Raw genomic sequence first — 16,254 nt, forward strand, 5'->3', positions numbered from 1 at the left:
CTTAAATAAAACCCTAGACTCCACTATAATTGAAAATTCCACTTTGAAGTAGCTCATGTGTCGCCCTTTTTGATCAATGTCTGAGTGGCCTGCATGTCTGTCTGTCTGACTGTCTACTACTCCTAAATTTTAGCATTTAGCAAATCCCACACATGAAGATAGAAAAAAATATTTTTGTTTGACATTTTAATTGCAATAATTTACATTTATTCCCATACAATTTAATTTGAGTGATGTGTGAATATTTCATTTAATTTTCAACAAAATAAACATGTAAGGAAAACCAAACTTTATAACCCTGTTTATAAATCTTATCTTCAAGCGGAAAATATAAATTAAATAATGAAAAAATAAGCTTGACTTACAACATTTATTTTTCCTGTGATTAATGTTGTAAGAAAATGAGTTCTCACCATGGATTTTTTATCTTTAAGATAAATTTACAGAAATAAGATTTGAGCAAAAAATTTGTTTAAAAAATTATTCAAGATTTCTGGCAAAAATTTGAATTTTATTTTAAGGTTAAGTAAGGCCGATTCCATTTTCTATTGTTTTACTTTTATCTGGGGATTTTTTTACAAAATCTTTTAGATTTTCCATTAACAGGTAGTTTTATGTACAAGTTGATTCCTGAGCATTGTTACTATTGTTGTTGTTGGGTCTTGTATTACAGAAATCTCCTCATATATCATTGTTTTCTGCTTGAGTAATTGTTATGTTGAGGCAGGTTGGCATTATTTGTTTTATGTATTGGTGAGAAATTCTTATGTATAGAATGTATTGTTGAGGAACAGGTAGGAATCAGACAAATATAAGCAAATTATTAGGCGTTTGTGGCTTAAGATGTAAAAGAGAACAACAAATAATTCTGCTGAATACTTGTCTAAGAATTTTAAGGAAGTTTATTGTTCATTACTAGATAACAGATACATGACAGATACATTTTAATGAAAAATTCTTTATTGTTTTTGAATTTTGCTCCAGTTTTCTTTACAAAAGCGTTTCAGCTTTTAAATATGATTCATATTTCATTAAAAGTTCAAATAACTCTAAAGTAAACTTTACAATTAAAATTCAATTTAAATATTTATTTCAAAATTTTAAATAAACCACACGTTAACTAAACGAAATTCTTCATTTGCTAACATTTGTGTGCCCTACACTACTTAACTGGTATTATGCGTTTAAGTTGCTAAGCATATCCCAGTAAAATAAATACTTCCAAAGAAGTTGAATTTACTCCATGAAAGTGCTGAAAAAGATCTGAAGAAGTTATAATTTTAACACAGGCTTGTCATAAAACAGATGTCCTTCTTATTTGATTCCAAATTCACTACTTCTGAAGTGATTCTTAATATGTCATTTTTATGTTCATTTCATGGAAGTTATTTGGAGCGAAATTTGATTCCAAATTCACTACTTCTGAACTTATTCTAAACATGTCATTTTCATGTTCATTTCATGGAAGTTATTTGGAAGCGAAATTGTAGTTTTATATTATTTAAAAGTCTATAAAAGTATAATAATAAATAAATTATCAATAGCTTTTCAATAGTAGCATTTTTTCGCTTCTTTCAGAGTCATTAAACATCACTTCCACAGAAGGTAAAAAAACACTTAGTTATACTTTTAAAGTGGTGATAAAGTGCTAAAAAAGATCTAAAAAAGTGATGATTTTAACACAGGCTTATCATAAAAGAGATATCCTTTTTTTTTGATTACAAATTCACTACTTCTGAAGTCATGCTCAACATGTTGTTTTTATGTTCTTTTCTTGGAAGTTATTTGGAAGCGAAATTGTAGTTTTATATTATTTTAAAAGTCCAAAAATACATTTTTTTAACTCATGAACATGTGAGAATAAAAAATTATATACAGCATTCCAGAAGTAGTATTTTTTCGCTTCTTCGGAAGTTATTAAGCATCACTTCAATAGAAAGTAAACAAATTCACTTAGTGATACTTTTTAAGTGGCGATAAAGTGGTTGTTCTTTGAAAGTATTTTATTTTTGCTGGAATGAGATCTATCAGTTTAGTTTGGAGTATCCTATGGACTAGTCAATAAACTAGTCTAGAGATCTGTCCATATTCTAAATTGAATTAGTCTATTAGCTAACCTGTAGTCTAATATATGAACCAGCCTATTGTTATGGACTATGAATCCACGGACTAGTCTAGAGATTCGTATAGAATAGTCTATCGATAACTATATTGAATAGTTAATGGACTATTCTATTAACTAGTCTATGATAGAATATGAAAAGATCTGTTGACTAGTCTACTATCCTATTGAGTCTATTGACTGTTGTATGTATTATTCTATTGACTAGTTGACTAGTTTATTGATTTGTATATGAATTAGTCCATTGACTATGATATTGAATAGTCTATTGATAAGTCCATTTACAAGTCTACTGATTAGTCTGCGGACTAATTTATTCACTTGCCTTTAGACTAATCTGGTTACTAGTCAATTGACTAGTTTGTTGACTAGTCTGTTGGCTAGCCTATTAACTAGTCCATAGTCTATCATATGAAGTAGTCTGTAAACAATTGTACTGACTACATCATGAACGAATCTAGCAAAAAAACCACGAAGTATGTGAAACCACACCAGTGTAATCTATTCTCTGATCGACCATGATCGATAGGTTTGAAATGAATTACGAGTCTGTTATAGACTTACAGTAGATTAGCATGATAAAAGGTGATTTGAAAAAAAACTCTAAGCTTTTTCTATGAGTGTGCTTAACAATAAAATGAGAGTGAAATTTTTTGGTTAATAAAATCAAACAAACATGCTTATTTAATAAATAAATATAAAAAATAAAAGAAATTGTTCAATAGAAATTTTGTGAAAAAAAATTTAACAGACAAAAGAATGATATTTTTTTCTGTTTGAAACTCGTTTTTAATATATTTATATTTAAATGAGTAATAATAGGTTTATATAACAGATGGTTATTTTTTTCGAAATTATACATATAGGAAGTAAAATATTATAAAATCTATATAAATAAATTTTGTTTGCAATCGATAAACTTAGGAACTACGGCACTTCATAGAACCATAGTTCGAATATATGTTTCAGCGATCGTGAAAGTTTTATATTTTTTCGTAAGATGGCGTAGAAGTTTTCATTTTCATTTTGAGTGATGGTTTGGGCACCACTAATAACTAGAATGTTTAGACAAACTTCTAACTTCTAGTTTATATTAATTTTAATATCTGTTATACTTATGCTTGTACAAAAATGATCTTATCAATATTTAAATTTCTTTAAGTAAATAATGTTAAACTTTCTCTCGACTTTTTTTGAAGAAGCAAATTGATCTTGTAAGCAAATTTATAGCATTAGAAATCTTGAAGCTTTATCAACAAATGTTTATAGTTGGATACATTAGTCTATAGTCTAGTAAAAAGTTAAATTTATAAACGAATCTATAGGCTATGGTCTAATCTATTTATTCAATGGTTAATTCTACGATTTATCTGTAGTCAAATCTATAGCTCTGTTTATAGTCGAATCTTTAGACTAGTATATAGTCAAATCTATAGTCTAGTACGTAGTCATATCTATACATTAGTTTATAGTCGAATCTATAGATTAACCTATAAATGATTCTATAGTCGAATCTATAGAACAAACTATAGTCAAATATTTAGACCAGTCTATAGTGAAAATTTTAGACCAGTCTATAGTCTAATCATTCGATTGTAATAGACTTTAGTCTACAGTCAAATTTTTCGATTATTCTATCGTCGAGTTTATAGAATAGTAAACAGTCAAGTCAGACGACTAGTGTACAGTCCATTCTACAGTCTAGTTAGTAAACTAGCATGTAGTTAAGTCAATAGCCGAATTTAAAGACAGCTATATAGTCGAGTCTATAGTTGAATCAATAGTGTAGTCTATAGTCGAGTCTATAGCCTATAGACCAAACTATAGTCCAATCTTCAGATCAGTCTAGACTAGACTATAGTCAAATCTTTCGATTATAATAGACTTTAGTCTATAGTCAAATCTTTTGATTAGTCCACAGTCGAGTCTATAGAATACTAAAAACATTCAAGTCAGTGGACAAGTGTACAGTTCAGTCTACAATCTAGTAAGTAACCTAGCGTATAGTCAAGTCAATGAACGAATCTATAGACATCTATATAGTCGAGTCTATAGTTGAATCAATAGTGTGGCCTATAGTAGAGTCTATAGCCTAGTCTATAACAAATATAGAGAATATATATAGTCTAGTATACAATCTAATTTAAAGAGTATTATATAGTGTAATTTAAAGACTATCATCAAGTTTATTATTGAGTACATAGACTAGTCCCTAGCTTAAGGTTAAGCATTCATTAGAGTCCAAGTAGTAGACCAAATTACAACCAAGTCTCTAAGGGAAACTATGGCCAAATCTATCCATTAGAGTATGGACAAGTATATCGTTGACTCTCTAGTCCAATCCATAGTCGAATCCATTGACTAGTGTTTAGACGAGTCTATAGGTTTTAGACCTATTTTTAGAAATTGTGTGTTTCTTTAAGCTCAAGGAATTTTGTTGTTTTTTTTTAAATAAAATTAATTTTATATGTTGTTTTCAAAATAAAATATGTAAATGAAAATTAAAACAATTTATATAGTGCTAAAAAAATTTGCATAAAAATATTAATACAATCAAACAATTTATTCAAAAAAATTAAAAAAAAACGCAACAAATATAAATTAATATAATAATGATGGCTTAATAATGTCATTATAAATTTGTCATACAATAAAATTATAAATTTAACCTTGCAAAATAAATACTTAAATATTAAAAAAAAAACCAACAATACAAAATAAATTAAAATGTCATTTAAATAATAACTCATTGTAACGGTTTTGTGAACTTGTTACTTCAAAAAAATAAATATATTAATAATAATTTTATATAAATTTTTTTCTTCAAGCTCAAAGCTATTGTGTTAATAATTTAAAAAATATAAAAAAATATCCTTAAAAAAATATAGTTTTTTGTTGAATTTTTTCTTTTAATTAAAAGAACGAAAAAAAAATAGTGAAAAATAATTCTTTTTTTTCCAAAATAACCGCTAAACGTTCTACTGCCGTTGTGATTACTTTCTTACCAGCTGTCTTCGTCGTTACAAAAGAATTCCAACAATTTGTTGCAGTCGTCCGTTTAAATCTCTACAGGATTTTATCTCATTTAAATTAACCTGCTGTTCCGTTATCTTCTCTGCCTTCTTCGCTTACTCTTCGTTTAATTGCACTTTTGATATTATATGTTTGTTTGTTTTATTGTACGAAAAACTAATAAACAAACAATAACAAAACCGGAAATACCCATATAATACTCTCACACTCTTTATCATAAATTACAAACTTGCATTGATTTTAAAGAGTATCTACTTGTGTGTGTGAGTGTTTGCACAAAATACCACTACTATTGCAAACTACATAACATTATTGAGAGTACGTTTTAAAAAGAGGTGTGTATAAATTTAATTTGTTTGTTTTTTTAACATTTGTATCTTTTATACAATAATTTTTTTCCATGGGCCAGTCTACCTCCGTATGTGTGTATATTTTTATACCCTACACCATAATACTGAGTGAAGTTTAGGGGCAAGTCTAAAGACGAGATCAGTACATAGTCTGGACTAACGACCAACCCATAGGCAGGCCTATAGACCAGTCTATAGTCGAGTTTCTTGACCAGTCCATAGACTATTCTATAGATCAATCAATAGTCGAATACATAGACCAATCTATAGTCGAGGTTTTAGTCCAGTCTATAGTCGAGTCTATAAAACTGTCTATAGTCGAGTATATATACAGTTTATAGTAGTCTATAAACCGGTTTATGGTCGAGTCTTTATACCAGTCTTTAAACCGGTTTATGGTCGAGTCTTTATACCCGTCTATAGCCGAGTCCATAAACCTGTCTATAGTCGAATCTATAGACCTGACTATAGTTTAGTCTAAAGACTTGTCTATAGACTAATCTAGTCTAGCCTAGTCGAAAGCCAGAACTCTATAGTCGAGACTATATACAAGTATATGGTCGAGTCTTTATTCCAGTATAAATACCAGCTTATAGTATAGACTACAGACAAGCCTATAGTCGAGTCTATAGACCAGCCTATAGTCGAGCCTATAGACCAGTCTATAGTAGAGTCTATAGACCAGTCTATAGTCGAGCCTATAAACCAGTCTGTAGTCGGGTCTATAGACCAGTCCATAGTCAAGTTTATAGACCAGTCTGTAGTCGGGTCTATAGACCAGTCTGTAGTCGAGTTTCTTGAACAATCTATAGTCGAGTTTCTTGAACAGTCTATAGACGATTCTCTAGATCAATCAATAGTCGATTCTATAACCAGTCTATAGTCGAGTTTCTTGACCAGTCTATAGACTATTCTATAGATCAATCAATAGTCGAATCTATAGACCAATCTATAGTTGAAGCAATAGACCAATCTACAGTTAAGTCTACAGAACAGTTGGTAGTCGAGCCTATAAACCAGCCCATAGTATATTCTATAGACCGTTTTTTATTTGATTCAAGTCGAGATAGAATATTCTATGGCCGAGTTGAGTCTATAGAGCAATTTATAATCGAGTCTATACACCAATTTTAGTCGACTCTATAGACTATTCTATAGTCAACTATATAGATCAGTCTATATCTGATGCTATAGGCGAAGCTACACTCGATTTATTTTCTAGTTGAGTGTATAGACCAGTCTATATGCGAGTATAAAGACAAGTCTATAGGCAGTCTATAGCCGCGTATATATACTAGTACAGTATTCTATAATCGAGTTTATAGACCAGTCTATAGCCGAGTCTATAGTCGAGTGTAAAGATCAGTCTATAGACTAGTATATAGTCAATTCTATAGACGAGTCTTGTCTATAAACAAATTTTTAATAAAGTTTATAGATTAGTCTCTAGTTAGTCGAGTCTATAGACTAGTCTTTATCCGAGTGTATAGACTACTATACAGAAAATTATATAGACAAGTCTGTGTGTTTTTGGAAAATTTTACAACCGAGTCTATAGACCAGTTTATAATCTATTTAATACGCCATTCCATGGTGAAGTCTATAGTCGAACTTAAAATCAAGTCTAGTCCATAGTCGAGACTATTGCGTGATCTATAGTGGATTCCATAGTCTATTGACCATTCTTAAGTCGAGTCTAAGGCCTTGTATATAAAGTTATAAACCAGTATATATTTTATTTCATAGCTGAGTTTATAGAACGAGTCTACAGACTTCTCTACAGTCGAGTCCATAGATCGGTCAAACATATTGAACTGTTTGTAGTAAAAGCAAATCGTTTTTTTTTTTTTGGGTAAAAGAAATTCGGTTCAGGCGTGTGTAATACTATTTAGTGTTTTTTTCTAAATCTTCAAAAAATATGTGTTGTTAAAATGCTTGTATATATATCTCCTATTAAGCGTGGAGATTTTTTTCAAACTTGTAAGTTTTCTTGTAAAAATGTGTTTATTGTAGTTGATGTGTTTTTGCTGCTTCATTTAAAGAACTTGTTTTCTATGCAATTCAGTGGTAAAATTGCCTTTAACAGTTTTATTACACACATTTTGTATGCTGCAAGATACAAATTAGAGAGACCAGCTTTAAATGAAAAAAAAAAATTTAAAGTTAATTGCCAATAGAAACATTAGGTAATGACTACGTGCATACCAAATGTAAAAAGCCAGAAATATATTGGTATTGATTAAATTATTTGTTGGTTAATTTTGAAGATTTTGATTTGCTTAAGAGTGACGACACCTGACGGAAACCTCAACTTCCTTGCCAGTCTTAATTAACACTCCATAATATTTAATTGGTAGCCAATTTTTAAATTTTAAACCACCACCTGGTTACCTTAATTAGTTGTAATTTTTTTGTTTCCAAGAAAATACCGTTGTCTAGCATAGAAAAAGATGGTGTTTTGTGGTTACAACTACTTGAAAATATGCAATAATAGTGTAGGCTTTTTTTCTACTTCTGTTAAACCACCACTTGCAACATTTCACCAAAAGTGGTATGTGAACGAGTATTGTAAATTGTAACTGTTTTGCATTTCTATGATCAAAGTGAAACAATTTTTTAAGTTATTTTTTATCTACTTTATTTCTTTGTGAACAAACGCATTTTTTCCTAAAATATTTATGATTTATTTGATTTGTGGCGCGTTTTTTTCCGCCACTTTTATGTTTTTATATTCGTAATGACCTTAATACATAAATACCAAAAGTGTAAAGAAATGTTAAAGAAATGTAAACTCGATTTAATTCAAAGTTGGTAAATAAGGCAGTAAACTTTATTCGAATTTTGATTAGATGCAACAGGTGAACTACATTTAGTATGATAATGGATGAGAAAATAAATATGGAAAAAAAGTTTTATGTGATGAGAATAACCCTTTTTTAAATAAATAATAGTATGAAATGCTAATAAAGTAATTCTCTTGTACACTAGACTATAGTCTAGTCTATAGTCTAGTCTATAGTCTAGTCTATAGTCTAGTCTATAGTCTAGTCTATAGTCTAGTCTATAGTCTAGTCTATAGTCTAGTCTATAGTCTAGTCTATAGTCTAGTCTATAGTCTAGTCCATAGTCTAGTCTATAGTCTAGTCTATAGTCTAGTCTATAGTCTAGTCTATAGTCTAGTCTATAGTCTAGTCTATAGTCTAGTCTAAAGTGTAGTCTATAGTTTAAGCTATAGTCTAGTCTAGTCTATAATCTGGTCTATCGGACTGTTCAAAACTGGACACTAGTATACAGTAGATTATATAGATCAGTATATATTCGATTATATAGACCAATCTATAGTCGACTGTATAGACCAGAGCATAGTCGAGTATGTAGTAAAATCTATAGACCAGCCTATAGTCGCGTTCAGTCTAAAATCGAGTGTATAGTCGAGTCTACAGTATATTCTATATTTGAGTCTATACACTAGTCCTATAGTCGTGTCAACATATCAGTCTATTGTCGGATTTATACTCAAGACTATAGTCTAGTCTATAGACCATTCTACTCTCGACTCTGAACACTCGTTATAATTAAAAATCATATAAACATTCTATTTTCATAATATTTGTTGTCTTTAGCATTCAAACACGATAAAAGCTGTAAGTGAATGTTGACTAAGACTCCCCATTCACATAATTACATGTCTTAGCAATTATGAGGCCGCCACAATAAAAATGAAGTTTTTATTTGAACATAAAAGAAAATAAATCAAATAAATGAAAGACAACAAAAAAAAAAAAACAACTAAAAAAATTTTAGTCGATTATAACAGATGCTTTAATACACCCTATATAACATTTCTTAGTTTTAGAAAGATGTTTCAAAGAAGACACTCTCTGGAAACTTGTTTTAAATTTGAACTTTGTGTATGATTATGTAAATTTTATATAGAATTCTTCTAGGACCATTTATAACCTATCTCGAAGTCAGATACCAAATCCATTAGAGAAATTAATGGTTGTTATATAATCTGCTTTTCGTTCCTTTGAAGCACTTTAAACCAAATTGCGCTATATTGACAGACATTAATCGATCGATCCTGAAAAGATCGATACACTCTAGTGTCAAAGTCGTTGTTATTGCAGCTAACTGGAGAGCAAACCCATAATACCCTCCACACACTATAGCGAAAGATATTTAACAACACTTTTCCTTTTTTTTCTCAATTTTGTCTGGCACTTTTCATCAAACAATTTTACTTTTTCTTTAAACAATTAATAAGTTTTTTTTTTTGCTGTTTTAAAAATTGAATTGTCAATTAAAGATTTGCTGTCTGCTGTTGGCTTGACACTTTGTTGTAAAATGTTAAGAGACAACAACAGATTTATTAAACAATTATTTTTGCGATTTTTTTTGTCTAAGTTTAACAATTTTAAATAGATTTTTTTAAACGTGTTGTTTTCCAACAAAACAATATATTTTGTTAATAAAAAAGCAAAAAAATATTTTTTAAATAGAAATTATATTTTAGAAAGTGATAAATAATCAATTTTGAAAAAAAGCAAAGTCTTTAATTGTAAAATATGTTTAAATAATGGGAAGATAAATTGCAAAAAAAAAAACAAAACGATATAGAAAAAACTAGTTGAAGTTTACAATAGTAATTGAAAAAAAAAAGTTTTTAAATCTAACTTTCTTTAAGCACAAGTTATACAGAAATTGAGGGTTCGTGTCCCCACTAAATAAAAAATATATATATCACTAAACTTAAGTGATTCTAAACAAAAATAAACGATATTTATCTATAAAATTTTCTTTTAAATTTTAAAGCTAATTAAGTAACTGGTAATCATAGCTGGGAAGCTAATGAAAAACTTAACTCTCAATGGTATTTTAAAAATATTTTATAAAACTTTTACTTTTATTTTCCATAAATAACATACATTTTTTCCAGTTAAAATTTCCAACAATTATAATTCATTTTTAATTATGCTTGTCTTATCGTAATCTTTAATAACTCTTTATAAAAATTCCCCATAAAATTTAACCAGTTAATAGGCAACGCCTTTTTGCAACAACTGATCTACTTCTCTACTTAAACAAAAAAAAATATAAAAAAAAATTATGACTGTTTATAATTTTCTGCTGATCTCTTATGTCATTCAAAGAAGAAAAAAAAATTACACAAAAGTTAAAATTTTATTTTCATTATTTTTTTGTTGTTTAAAATAACAAAAACCTTTAACCACATTTAAGCCATATTAACTGATGACACCGACAACAATGAGCCACAAAACAAAAGATGTATTTTGTTGATATAAAAAAAAACATATTTTATTAAAAAAACAAAAACAATAACAATAGTGCATGACAAAAAAAAAACACTTTCTTCTTTTTAAATATGTTAAATTTTATTTTTTGTTATCAACCGTTTAAATTTGTTTTTTTTTTAACTTGTAACAAGATTTTTATTCAATGGTTTCAAGGTAGTCATATTCATAGCTTCAATTAAATATTTTATAAATATGAGAAAAATCTTACATCAATTTAAAGCTATATGATGCTATTGGATGAAAGCAACAAAATTGGATTTTATTAAAAATTTCCAAAATATCATTGGTTTGCAATATATCTTTGTATGTTGTCTAGACTAGACTATTGACTAGTCCATAGAATTGACTATAGACTAGATTATAGACTAGTTTATAGATCAGACTAAAGACTAGACTATAGCCTATAGACAAGACTATATACCAGACTACATTATAGACTAGACTGTACTCGACTATAGATTAGATTACATACTTAACTAGATTAAAACTAGAATATAGACTAGAGTAGAGACTATACTATATTCTAGTCTATAGATTAAACTATATACTTGATTAATAATTAGACTACAGACTAGACTATATAGTAGACTATAGACTAGACTATAGTCTAGACTATAGACCAGACTATAGACTAGACTATAGACTAGACTATAGACTAGACTATAGACCAGACTATAGACTAGACTATAGACTAGACCATAGACTTGACTATAGACTAGACTATAGACTTGAATTGAGGGTTCGTGTCCCCACTAAATAAAAAATATATATATCACTAAACTTAAGTGATTCTAAACAAAAATAAACGATATTTATCTATAAAATTTTCTTTTAAATTTTAAAGCTAATTAAGTAACTGGTAATCATAGCTGGGAAGCTAATGAAAAACTTAACTCTCAATGGTATTTTAAAAATATTTTATAAAAACTTTTACTTTTATTTTCCATAAATAACATACATTTTTTCCAGTTAAAATTTCCAACAATTATAATTCATTTTTAATTATGCTTGTCTTATCGTAATCTTTAATAACTCTTTATAAAAATTCCCCATAAAATTTAACCAGTTAATAGGCAACGCCTTTTTGCAACAACTGATCTACTTCTCTACTTAAACAAAAAAAAATATAAAAAAAAATTATGACTGTTTATAATTTTCTGCTGATCTCTTATGTCATTCAAAGAAGAAAAAAAAAATTACACAAAAGTTAAAATTTTATTTTCATTATTTTTGTTGTTTAAAATAACAAAAACCTTTAACCACATTTAAGCCATATTAACTGATGACACCGACAACAATGAGCCACAAAACAAAAGATGTATTTTGTTGATATAAAAAAAAACATATTTTATTAAAAAAACAAAAACAATAACAATAGTGCATGACAAAAAAAAAAACACTTTCTTCTTTTTAAATATGTTAAATTTTATTTTTTGTTATCAACCGTTTAAATTTGTTTTTTTTTTAACTTGTAACAAGATTTTTATTCAATGGTTTCAAGGTAGTCATATTCATAGCTTCAATTAAATATTTTATAAATATGAGAAAAATCTTACATCAATTTAAAGCTATATGATGCTATTGGATGAAAGCAACAAAATTGGATTTTATTAAAAATTTCCAAAATATCATTGGTTTGCAATATATCTTTGTATGTTGTCTAGACTAGACTATTGACTAGTCCATAGAATTGACTATAGACTAGATTATAGACTAGTTTATAGATCAGACTAAAGACTAGACTATAGCCTATAGACAAGACTATATACCAGACTACATTATAGACTAGACTGTACTCGACTATAGATTAGATTACATACTTAACTAGATTAAAACTAGAATATAGACTAGAGTAGAGACTATACTATATTCTAGTCTATAGATTAAACTATATACTTGATTAATAATTAGACTACAGACTAGACTATATAGTAGACTATAGACTAGACTATAGTCTAGACTATAGACCAGACTATAGACTAGACTATAGACTAGACTATAGACTAGACTATAGACCAGACTATAGACTAGACTATAGACTAGACCATAGACTAGACTATAGACTAGACTATAGACTTGACTATAGATTAGACTATAGACTAGACTATAGACTAGACTATAGACTAGACTATAGACTAGACTTTAGACTAGACTATAGACTAGACTATAGACTAGACTATAGACTAGACTATAGACTAGACTATAGACTAGACTATAGACTAGACTATAGACTAGACTATAGACTAGACTATAGACTAGACTATAGACTAGACTATAGACTAGACTATAGACTAGACTATAGACTAGACTATAGACTAGACTATAGACTAGACTATAGACTAGACTATAGACTAGACTATAGACTAGACTATAGACTAGACTATAGACTAGACTATAGACTAGACTATAGACTAGACTATAGACTAGACTATAGACTAGACTATAGACTAGACTATAGACTAGACTATAGACTAGACTATAGACTAGACTATAGACTAGACTATAGACTAGACTATAGACTAGACTATAGACTAGACTATAGACTAGACTATAGACTAGACTATAGACTAGACTATAGACTAGACTATAGACTAGACTATAGACTAGACTATAGACTAGACTATAGACTAGACTATAGACTAGACTATAGACTAGACTATAGACTAGACTATAGACTAGACTTTAGACTAGACTATAGGACTAGACTATAGACTAGACTATAGACTAGACTATAGACTAGACTATAGACTAGACTATAGACTAGACTATAGACTAGACTATAGACTAGACTATAGACTAGACTATAGACTAGACTATAGACTAGACTATAGACTAGACTATAGACTAGACTATAGACTAGACTATAGACTAGACTATAGACTAGACTATAGACTAGACTATAGACTAGACTATAGACTAGACTATAGACTAGACTATAGACTAGACTATAGACTAGACTATAGACTAGACTATAGACTAGACTATAGACTAGACTATAGACTAGACTATAGACTAGACTATAGACTAGACTATAGACTAGACTATAGACTAGACTATAGACTAGACTATAGACTAGACTATAGACTAGACTATAGACTAGACTATAGACTAGACTATAGACTAGACTATAGACTAGACTATAGACTAGACTATAGACTAGACTATAGACTAGACTATAGACTAGACTAGACTATAGACTAGACTAGACTATAGACTAGACTATAGACTAGACTATAGACTAGACTATAGACTAGACTATAGACTAGACTATAGACTAGACTATAGACTAGACTATAGACTAGACTATAGACTAGACTATAGACTAGACTATAGACTAGACTATAGACTAGACTATAGACTAGACTATAGACTAGACTATAGACTAGACTATAGACTAGACTATAGACTAGACTATAGACTAGACTATAGACTAGACTATAGACTAGACTATAGACTAGACTAGACTATAGACTAGACTATAGACTAGACTATAGACTAGACTATAGACTAGACTATAGACTAGACTAGACTATAGACTAGACTATAGACTAGACTATAGACTAGACTATAGACTAGACTATAGACTAGACTATAGACTAGACTATAGACTAGACTATAGACTAGACTATAGACTAGACTATAGACTAGACTATAGACTAGACTATAGACTAGACTAGACTATAGACTAGACTAGACTATAGACTAGACTATAGACTAGACTATAGACTAGACTATAGACAGACTATAGACTAGACTATAGACTAGACTATAGACTAGACTATAGACTAGACTATAGACTAGACTATAGACTAGACTATAGACTAGACTATAGACTAGACTATAGACTAGACTATAGACTAGACTATAGACTAGACTATAGACTAGACTATAGACTAGACTATAGACTAGACTATAGACAAGACTATAGACTAGACTATAGTCTAGTCTATAGTCTTGTCTTTAGCCTAGTCTATAGTCTATAGTTTGGGCTATACTAGACCTTATTATTTCAGATTTGTTATTATTAGAGATTAAATTCACGTCGATATAATATTTAAATTCTGGCACAGAATTTTCAAAGTTTTTCAAATAACCCCGATTTCGTTATGTAAATCTGACTTTTTTAAATGGTGATATAGCACTAAAACTTTATTGATTCAAATTTATTACACTTATTTTATAAGTTGTTTTTTTTTTTTGTTGTCTAGTCTATAGTCTAGTCTATAGTCTAGTCTATAGTCTAGTCTATAGTCTAGTCTATAGTCTAGTCTATAGTCTAGTCTATAATCTGGTCTATAGTCTAGTCTATATTCTAGTCTATAGTCGGGTCTATAGTCTACTCTATAGTCTAGTATATAGTCTAGTCTAATTTTTTTATGTTGCACAATTAATTTAAATTTATTTGTTTGTTTTACAATTTACCTAACTTCCTTATTACCTAAATATTTTATAAGTTTCCAAACAGTAATTTCCTTTCACCAACATTAAGCAAACTAAAATTTAAACGTTTATAATTGCAAATTGTCTTGAAATTTTCTAATAAAGATTTGTATTAACCATAATTTTTTCACTCTGTGGCAATAACTTTACAACATTACTCTAAAATCGTTTTTCTCGACCACTTAAATAAGGCCATTTATTAGAGAGAAACATAAAAAACCATTTAACGTTCACATCATTTTAAATTGATCGGGTAGATAGATCGATGGCATGACAAAGTGAAAAAAATTAAATAAAAATGTGCGATAATTTACATGAAAAAAAATTATGTATATTTTCCAGTTACATTTATTTAGTGTTACCGAAATGAAAACCCGTTACAACGGTTTTTACAGTCATAACTTCTTTTTAGTTTTTGCGAAGTTCACATACAGCTGTTTTGGTTTTTTACTTTTTGATGATTTTCTTTGCTAACGAGTTCTTTTTTTTTTGTCTACTTTATGTGGACTTGTTTTCTGTTGACGTAAATGTGGTAGAAAATTTTAAGAAATATATATTTTAGTGATATAAGTCAGGTGTGTCTGAGTTACAATGTTGTGAAAGCTTTTACTCTGTTTTATGTTTAATTTAACAAAAAAAAAAAACAACTTATTAAATAAGTGTAATAAATTTGAATCAATAAAGTTTTAGTGCTATATCACCATTTAAAAAAGTCAGATTTACATAACGAAATCGGGGTTATTTGAAAAACTTTGAAAATTCTGTGCCAGAATTTAAATATTATATCGACGTGAATTTAATCTCTAATAATAACAAATCTGAAATAATAAGGTCTAGTATAGCCCAAACTATAGACTATAGACTAGGCTAAAGACAAGACTATAGACTAGACTATAGTCTAGTCTATAGTCTTGTCTATAGTCTAGTCTATAGTCTAGTCTATAGTCTAGTCTATAGTCTAGTCTATAGTCTAGTCTATAGTCTAGTCTAT

At 28.8% G+C, this 16,254-nt stretch overlaps 1 protein-coding gene across 4 annotated transcripts in view; it reads left to right on the forward strand.

The window, feature by feature from the left end:
* The window catches only part of LOC111684412 (filamin-C), a 68,804-nt gene that overhangs the window by 37,450 nt on the left and 15,100 nt on the right, over positions 1–16,254 (forward strand). Inside the window, exon 2 of one of the 4 annotated variants that reach the window (XM_046954945.1) lies at positions 4,951–5,490. The exons of the other annotated variants lie outside the window; for them this stretch is intronic. The gene's annotated coding sequence lies outside the window, so the exon portion shown is untranslated. The remainder of the gene's footprint in view (positions 1–4,950; positions 5,491–16,254) is intronic. 4 annotated transcript variants of the gene reach the window in all.

The sequence above is a fragment of the Lucilia cuprina genome, chromosome 6 (assembly GCF_022045245.1).
Source record: "Lucilia cuprina isolate Lc7/37 chromosome 6, ASM2204524v1, whole genome shotgun sequence".
Lineage (NCBI taxonomy): Eukaryota > Metazoa > Arthropoda > Insecta > Diptera > Calliphoridae > Lucilia > Lucilia cuprina.